Genomic DNA, 9,441 nt, shown 5'->3' with positions numbered 1-9,441 from the left:
AACCTTTTTAGCAGGAAACCAGTTCCTCTTCCAACACTACTGTTATACTATCGCAATACTACTGTTATTCTGTCTCCTTTCATTTTTATGGCACTTGGTATTCACCAATTGTCATATAGCGATCGCAAGTTCTGTCGGTATGTCTGTCTCTCTGTCCCGGTTTTGCTAGTTTAGGCACTTCCAGATAAGTTAGGACGATAAAATTCGGCAGGCGTATCGGGGACCAGACTAGATTAAATTAGAAATAGTTGTTTCCCCGATTCGAATATCTGGGGGGACGGTTAATTCGGAAAAATTAGAAAAAATGAAGTATTTTTAACTTACGAATGGGTGATAGGATCTTATTGAAATTTGATATTTAGATTGATATCGTGTCTCAGAGCTCTTATTTTAAATTCTAACTGGATCCGGTGACATTGGGGGATTTTGGGGGGGGGGGGGCTAAAATCTTGGAAAACGTTGAGAGTGGAGAGATCAGGATGAAACTTGGTAGGAAGAATAAGCACAATCGGCTCTATTTGGGGAGTTGGGGGGGGGAGTAATTCCAAAAAATTAAGAAATATGAGGTATTTGTAACTTACGAATGGGTGATCAGATCTTAATGAAAATTGAGACTTAGAAGGATCTTGTGCTTTAGAGCCCTCATTTTAATTCCTGACCAGGTCTGGTGAATTGGGGGCTGTTGGAGGGGGAAAAGGGAAATCTTGAAAAACGTGAAAATTGAGGTATCTTTATCTTACGAATGGGTGATAGGATCATAATGAAACTTGATATATAGAAATCTCTTATGTCTCAGATGCTTCATTTTCAATTTGAATTGGATCCGGGGACATAGGGGGCTAGAGCGGGGAAACAAAATCTTGGAAACCGAAAATCTTGGAAAACGCTTAGAGTAAAGGGATCGGAATGAAACTTGATGGGAAGAATAAGCACAAAATCTAGATACGTGATTTACATAATTGGAACGGATCCGCTGTCTTTGGGAGAGTTGAATGGGGGGGGGGATTTCCAGTGCTTTGACGAGTTTGGTGGTTCTGGTCGTGCTAGGACGATGAAAATTGGTAGGCGTGTCAGGGACCTGCACAAATTGACTTGATAAAAGTCGTTTTCCAAATTCGACCATCTGGGGGCTGAAGAGAGAGGAAAAATTGAAAAGAATTAGAGGTATTTTTAACTTGCGAATGGGTGATCAGATCCTAATGAAATTTGATATTTAGAAGGAACTCGTGTCTCAGAGCTCTTATTTTGAATCCCGACCGTATCCGGTGATACTGGGGGAGTTGGAGGGGGGAAACGGGAAATCTTGGAAAAAGCTTAGAGTGGAAACATAGGGATGAAACTTGATGGGAAGAATAAACACAAGTCGTAGATACGTGCTTGACATAATCGGACTGAATCCGCTCTCTTTGGGGGAGTTGGGGGTGTAAATTTGGAAATATTAGAAAAATTGAAGTATTTTAAACTTAAGAACGGGTGACCAGATCTTGATGAAATTTGATATTTAGAAGTAATTCATATCTCAGAGCTCTTATTTTAAATCCCACCCAGTTCAAGTGACATTGGTAGGAGTTGGAGGGGGAAACCGGAAATGTTGGAAAACGTCTAGAGTGGAGAGATCATGATAGAACTTGATGGGTAGAATAAGCAAATGTCGTAAATACGTGATTGACGTAACCGGACTGGAGTCGCTCTCTTTGGGGATTTAGGGGGTCCAGTGCTTTCGTGAGTTCGGTGCTTCTGGGTGTGTTAGGAAGATGTCAATTGGTAGGCGTGTCAGAGGCCTGCACAAATTGGCTTGATAAAGTTGTTTTCTTCGATTCGACCATCGGGGGGGGGGGGGGGGTCTGAAAGGAGAAGAAAAATTAGAAAAAATGAGGTATTTTTAACTGACGAGTGGGTAATCGGTTCTTAATGAATTTTGATATTTAGAAGGACCTCGTGACTCAGAGCTCTTATTTTAAATCCCGACTGGCATTAAGCCTCTGATTTTCCTTTTAAATGAATCTATTAATTCTTAGAATTTTGCAAGAGCTCATACCATATGAGCTCTTGGCTCTTGTTTAACTCTCAAACATTTCTACCGCTTCAGAAAAAAACCTTTTTAGCAGGAAACAAGTTCATCTCAAAACACCACTGTTATACCATCGCAGTACCGCTGTTATTCTATCTCCTTTTGATTTTTTAACTCTCAAACATTTCGACCGCTTCGGAAAAAAACCTTTTTAGCAGGTAATAAGTTCATCTCCCAACGCCACTGTTATACCATCGCAGTACCGCTGTTATTCTGTCTCCTTTTCATTTTTTAAGTCTCAAACTTTTCTTCCGCTTCACGAAACGAGAACCTTTTCGGTAGGAAAACAAGTTTATGTTGCAACATCGCCATTATGCTCTACCACCGCCAAACATATCTTGTTCATTCCCAATAAAATTGGTCTTTTGCCTAAATCATTTAATCAATCAGATAGGATATCCTGAAAAATCCTCGAACTCCGTAAAGACTTGGCGCAGATTAGGAATTCTATCCCAAATTCTCAACCTGACTGTTCCCATGACTGAAGCGTTTACTCTCCTACTGAATATTTTTTTGTTTATTTTGCGGAGTCGTTTTTTCCTTTGCTCATTGTGAAACACCCAGATGAGCGATTTTCAACTTCTCTCTGTTTGTTGTTCAATTAGCGGAAGATTCTCGATACAATTTGAAACAGGTGTATTTAGTTATGACTTACTGAAATCTGTCATCAGTTAAGAAATTTAGGTGACATATAGCACCTAGGAGTTGAGCTCCTTGTATAGCCCGCACACTGAAGATAGACACATTGGAGGGGGGGGGGGGCATGGGATTTTGGGCTTGAATCCCACATAGTTATTCTGTCAGAATAAAATAGGTATTACCACACAAACTAATTGTTATAAATTATTTTAATTCTTAACTTGTAGCTATTTTCGTGCTTTTCTGCTTCTATGAGTGTACATTAACAAAGAATAAATGGAGAGTGGAAATTCCTACCTGGAATGATAGAAACAAAGTGTGAACAAGGTCAACTAAACACTTGTATTATTTTGATCTGTTTTTGCTCACATTAATCCGTGTATGGCACCACCTACAATGGTAGGGGCTATTAAATTTTTGTTTGTTTGTCTGATCTCTGTCCTATGCGGCTTGAATTATATTTTACCAAAAGATGTCTAATTCACAGTAAATAGTAAAATTGTTTGTGGTAACAAATTATAAGTAAGGAGGGACTCGGTCCAGTAGCAACCGGAACTTTAAAAAGAAATGATTTTGATAGCAGTTATTACGTCAAAAGAATTGGCTTTTTATGCTGATTCCAAATATATAAAATTTAATAAGTTTAATGATACTTGTCAAAAACTACTAGTCTGAAAAAATTTGCCTGATTCTTAAAAAAAGGCAAAATAAAACCCAAGAAGTCAAGAAACCTTGAATTTGGAAAATCACATAACCAATTCAGCGTATCAGAGAACCAATCATGTTCCAAGCCCCTATCTACAAAATTTTGCCAGAAAAAAGGTCGATTCTCACCCCCTCCCCGAAGAATGTCTGTATACTTCCCGATAAGAAATACTACACGTAAACAAAGGGCAAATTTCATGACTTACAAACCTTTTGCAAGGGGATATGGAAGGGTTGTGTTATCCTCAAATATATAGTTACTGGGCTTTTCAACTATGTTGAACAAAATGGTTATCTGAGAATTTTGATCAAATTAATTTTAGGAAAAAGTTTGATTGGAGGGGGGTCAGTTGCCCTCCAATCTTTTAGTTCAATTAAAAAGGATACTATGGCTTTAATTTCCGTTTGAATGAGCCGTTGGTCAATATTCTAGGATTATTGGTTCGATGCAAACACCCATGGAGAAAACAAACAAATAAAGACGCATCCATGGTCTTTCTTCTGGAAAAAAATTCCAAATTTTTGCAGGTAGGAGCTTCAAAAATTCTACAATGGAGTTCTTGGATGTGCGGTATGATTTTCATTAAAATGGTATGATTTTTGATAAGAAATGGTATTGATAAGAAATGATATGATTTTCATTAAATTCCCTCACTTCTATGAGACATTTACCCCTTTTTTGAAAATCAGGCAAATTTTTTCAGGCTCGTAGCTTTCGATGGTTAACACTAAACTCAATAAATTTAATATAATTTGAAATCAACGTAATAATTCAATTCCTTCGATTTATTTTTTGATATCAAAATTCCTTTTTTTTTACAGTTTTGATTACTATTGAGCCCCATTGCTCCTTATGGCTCTAGAATTTGCAATAAGGACATTTTTTGAAACTATGTAATAGGCGTCCGATTTTCTCAGGCTCGTAACTTTCTCAAGCTCGTAAAATAGGGGGAAACAACCCCTAAAAGTCATAGAATCTTAACAAAAATCACACCATCAGATTCTAACGGAAATGAAAAGTTCTAGTGCCCTTTTTAAGTGACCAAAAAATTGGAGGGCACCTAGGCCATTTTGAGATAGCCATTTTATTTAGCGTAGTCGAAAAACTTTATAACTATGTTTTTGGGGACGACTTACTCCCCCACAGTCTCTGTGGGAGGGGCTACAAGTTACAAACTCTGACCAGTGCTTACATATAGTAATGGTTATTTAGAAGTGTACAGACGTATTCAGGGGGATTTTTTGGTTGGGGAGGGGGGGTTGAGAAGAGGGGAATATGTTTAGGGAACTTTCCTTGGAGGAATTTATCATGGGGGAAGAAAATTTCTAAGAAGGGAGCGCAGGATTTTCTAGCATTATTTAAAGGAAAACAATGAAAAAATAAATACGAAAAAGTTTTTTCAACTGAAAGTAAGGAGCAGAATTAAAACTTAAAACGAACAGAAATTATTACGCATATGAGGGGCTCACCTCCTCCTAATACCTCGCTCTTTACGATAAAGTATTTTTAGTAATTTCAAGTATTTATTCTACTTATTTATTCTACTATTTATTTATCTACTCTTTACGCTAAAGTTTTTTTACTGTTTTAAAAAGTAGAGTTAAGAGAAAGAGTCAAACTTTAGCGTAAAGAGCGGGGCGTTGTTGAGGAAGCAGCCCCTTTCACATACGAAGTAATCTCTATTCGTTGTAAGTTTTAATGTCGCTCCTTACCTTCCGTTAAAAAAACTTGTTTTTTTTTATTTAATTCCCAGAAGATTCTGTATATGCTCTTTGACAACCTGGATACGCTTGCACTCTTTTCATTTATTTGAATTGTAGGGCAGAAATAGTGATAATAGCAGAGTCAAAACAATTGTTACATTTAGGGAAATGATGAGCAAGAAGGGGACAAGGGAGCTGGTTACCCTCCTATCACTTTTAACTATTTAAATGGGCACTATAGCTTCTGATTTCCAATGCATTGAGCCCCCTCAGAAGTTTGTATGACCACCTTTTCCATAAAACATTAAATGCCTCCGGCATGTAACATACAACCCTTGCCCTGAGAGCTTTGGGGGGAGGGTTTTAATCTTCATAGACAATATTACTGGACGTTTCCATTACGCTGAAAAATTGCTATGTCCAAATTTTGATTTGATGTATTTAATAAAATGATGGGAACGGAGGGGGGGTAGGTTGCCCTCAAATCATTTTGACTGTTAAAAATGGTGCTAAAACTTCTGACTTCCAATCAAAAGAGCCCCCTTCAGAGATCCTTTCCATAGAAAAACTTTATATGCCCCCTGGGGCATAACTTAGACCCTTATCCTGAAGGTTTTTGGGGTTATAATCTTCAAAGAAACAATTCATGGGCGTATCAACTGCACTGAAAAAAAAAAACTATGTCAAAATTTTGATTGGATATATTTAGAGAAATGATGGTTGTGGGGTGGCTGCCCTTAATTCACTTTTGACTATTAAAAAGGGTGCTAAGACTTCTGATTTCCAGTCCAATGAGTCCCCTTCGAAGATTATATGACCATACTTTTCATATAAAAAACCTTATATGCCCCATGGGAAAAAAATTATAATCCCTGCCATTAGGTTTTTCGGTGGAGAGGGGGTTGTAATCTTCAAAGACATAATTGCTAGACTATCCAACTACACTGAACAAAATGGTTACCTTGAAATTTCTATCACATGCATTTCGGGAAAATATACCGTCAGGGGTGAGTGGTAGCTGCCCCCGATCACTTTGGCTCTCAAAAAAGGATCTGGGACTTCTGATTACCAATCCATGAGGTAGTCCTTTCCTATCCTATGGACTATGCTTCTCATAAAACCAAACCTTATATTTCCCAGGGCATAACTTACAACCCTCACCTTGAGGCCTTTGAGGGAGGTTGTCATCCTCAAAGACATAATTTCCAGACCTTTTAACTACGCTGAACAAAATGGCTATCTCAAAGTTTTGATTGGATGGGTGTAGGGAAATGATGGGCTTGGGGGGCTGGTCGCCCTCCAATCACTTTCAACTATTAAAAGGACACTAGTGTTCTCAATTAGCAATCGAATGTGCCATTTTTGATGTTTCTAAGACAACAAACGGTCATCAAAAATTTCTATAAGATCCATTTTGCGAAAATACAGCGCGTATGTGTGTGTGTGTGTGGTGGGGGGAGGTATCTGCTCCCCGATTACTTTGGCTATTAAAATGGGCCCTGGAACTTCGGATTATTAATCCAATAAACTCTCTCCAAAGTTTATACGACCACCCTCTCCATAAAAAAAAAAAATTATATGGCCTAGGACGCAACTTACAACCCTCATCCTGAAGGGTGTGGTAGAGTCTTTCCTGCCTTTTTCAAGAATCAAGCAAGTTTTCTCTGGCTAGTAGTTTTCTCTAGCTAGTAGCCTGGCTAGTTGTTAACTTTAAAAGGGCACTGAAGACTCTGATTTCCTCTTGCTGGAACTTTCTCTTGATCTTATAGGACTGATGGTTAAACACCATCACCACTGGAGGAAGAAAAAAACAACATAAACGCGTATTTGTGACCTTTTTTTTCTGGGAGAAATGCGAAAGATACAAAATACAAAATCCCATTTTTTTGTAGATAGGGGCCATTCTGATTGGAAATCGGAAAGAATCTTCACGCAGTGCTTTCCCCAGTTTTTTTTTCAATGAGACGGCATATGCCGCAAACTATGCCAATCAACAAAATTTCACAATAGCCTGAATGTTACTGGTAACCATCATAAGACATTTCTTACGGGTGTAACATTGATGGGCAATCTCAAATATCCTCAAGTTGAAATGTACAGGAGGGCATAGTACCGTGTAAACCAGATAGCAAAAAATATCGGAAAAACTGTTTCTTCACACTAAGAAGCAGTCTGAAATATATTTTAATGAAGAAATTTCTGACAACACTGAGAAGAACTATCAGTTGGCGAGATTTCATTGAATTACTGACTGTTTCCGTACCGTTTGTTTTTCTTTCCCGAGGGACAAAGTCGTTCAACCGATTACCAGATAATTCAATTTTATGGAAAAAAGTTGCTAAGGCAGTATTTACTCAACAAGCCAAACCCCGTCGGCCTCAAAAACTTTGTCTTGGCTAATCTGAAGGGCCTCGTGCTTGGCTTTGAGATTTATCACGGTGCCAATATGCTTTTTAAAAGTATGAAATGCCATGGCCTTGCAGCTGGAATCGTACTCCGGCTATGTCAAACTCTCCCAACCGGATCTTGCCTCTATTTTGACCGATTTTTCAACTCAACAAAACTACTCGACCTTCTGTGCGAAAAGCAGGTATTTGCAGGTTGCACAATGATTTAAAATAGATTTTGAAAAGAGACCTATGAAGCCAGATAAAGAAATGGAAAAGTAAGAGAGAGGATTGAGCGTTGCATTTGTACGAGAAGATCAAAAGCTAGCTACTATGGAATGGTTTTATGAAATAATCTGCTTAGTCATACATTAAATGAGGATTTATTGCATTTTTTTTCATATTCTTCCCGTATTCTATTCTTGATTTTCCAACTTCTTATCTTGAGTCTACGAGCTAGCCCTTCTTAGCGTAAGTTTCAAAAGAGAGCAAAAACAGATAACAAGTTTGGTATTACTGGAATTTTATTAGCAGTGCGTTTGTGCGAGAAGATCAAAATCCACCCCTAATGGAATGGTTTTATGAAAGAATTACGACACTAGGTTTGAATTGCAATTCAGTAGAAAAAGGGACAATAGTGGTAAGATGGGACAAAAAGCTGGGGATGGGGATTACAATATCTCACCCAAGGTCTTTAACTGACTTCAAAAAGCACATGGGCTTCGTGGACACGACTGATCGAATGATCAGCTATTACCAATTCACTTCCAGAACTAGAAAATGGACCATAAGATTCCTTCATTATTTTATTGATGCTGTACACTAAAACGCTTTCATCAAGTTGCAGGCTCATGAAGAAAATAGCAGGCAAAGCTTTGACGTACTCATCTTATATCGTTTGTACGTTGCAGAGCACCTTCTCTGTTGGCCGGAACCGGAGAAGTATGCTGAGAAAGATGACGATTGTGAAATACTTTCAGCTGGTAATTTCAATAATCGCTGATCATTACCGCCTGAGATATTTAGAGGAGTAACCTACTTACCCGAATACCACGACCTAAAGAACGGCACGAGGTGCGACCTTCCTGGCTGCTCAACAAAGACGAGGGGTATTGGGTTGAATTTAAAGTGTTTCTATGTCTCACAACAAACCCTGTAAGTTTCAACTTCATACACAAAACTATTCCTAAAATATCGTTGACACACCCTTTTGACAACCTGCATTTAGACAGTGTGTTGTGATTCAGTTCACCTTTTCCCTCTAAACTCCCTGAAAATTTCCCCTTTTTAGCCTTAGGCGTGATTGAAACAGCGGTTAATAGTAGTTTAAGTAGTTCTAGCAGTAGTATTAAAAGTAATAAAACTGGTAATAGTAGCAGCAATAGAATTAAAAACATTGTGCTTTGATGTGTTGAATACCCTCTCATCAAGTCTTGGAAGTTTCAAATTAATACAGTTAGCTATTGCTATGGTATTGCCGATATGTCCTTCTGATAATATGTGCATTCATATACTTCTTGAAATTTTCACCTTAATACTCTTAGCCTTACAAATATTTGCAATAGAAGTAGTAGTTGGAGCGCATATTGCCTTTTGGTCACTTGTACTTCTCCTTTAAATATTCTTTTAAATCTTTAACTTAATGCCCAAATCTGTCCTTGAGATACGCCCTTTTGACAATTTGTATTCATGAACTTCATGAATGAAACTTCACCCAGAAGTTTCACCTTGATGCGGTAGGCTGTTCAGAAAATGTTGCCAATATGTCCTTTTGACCCCTTTTTGACGCCCTTTTTATATTAATACTTTTAGCCTTGCAAGTAGTTACAATCAAAATACTAGCTGTAGTAGTTCAGCAGCAGTAGCAGTTGTAGTAGTAGCACTGGTGGTAGTGTTAGAAGTAGCATGGACGGATTACCTCTTGGTCAACTGATC

This window comes from Artemia franciscana, chromosome 11 (assembly GCF_032884065.1).
Source record: "Artemia franciscana chromosome 11, ASM3288406v1, whole genome shotgun sequence".
NCBI lineage: Eukaryota > Metazoa > Arthropoda > Branchiopoda > Anostraca > Artemiidae > Artemia > Artemia franciscana.
The sequence above is the reverse complement of the archived record's forward strand: the minus strand, read 5'-3'. Positions refer to the sequence as shown.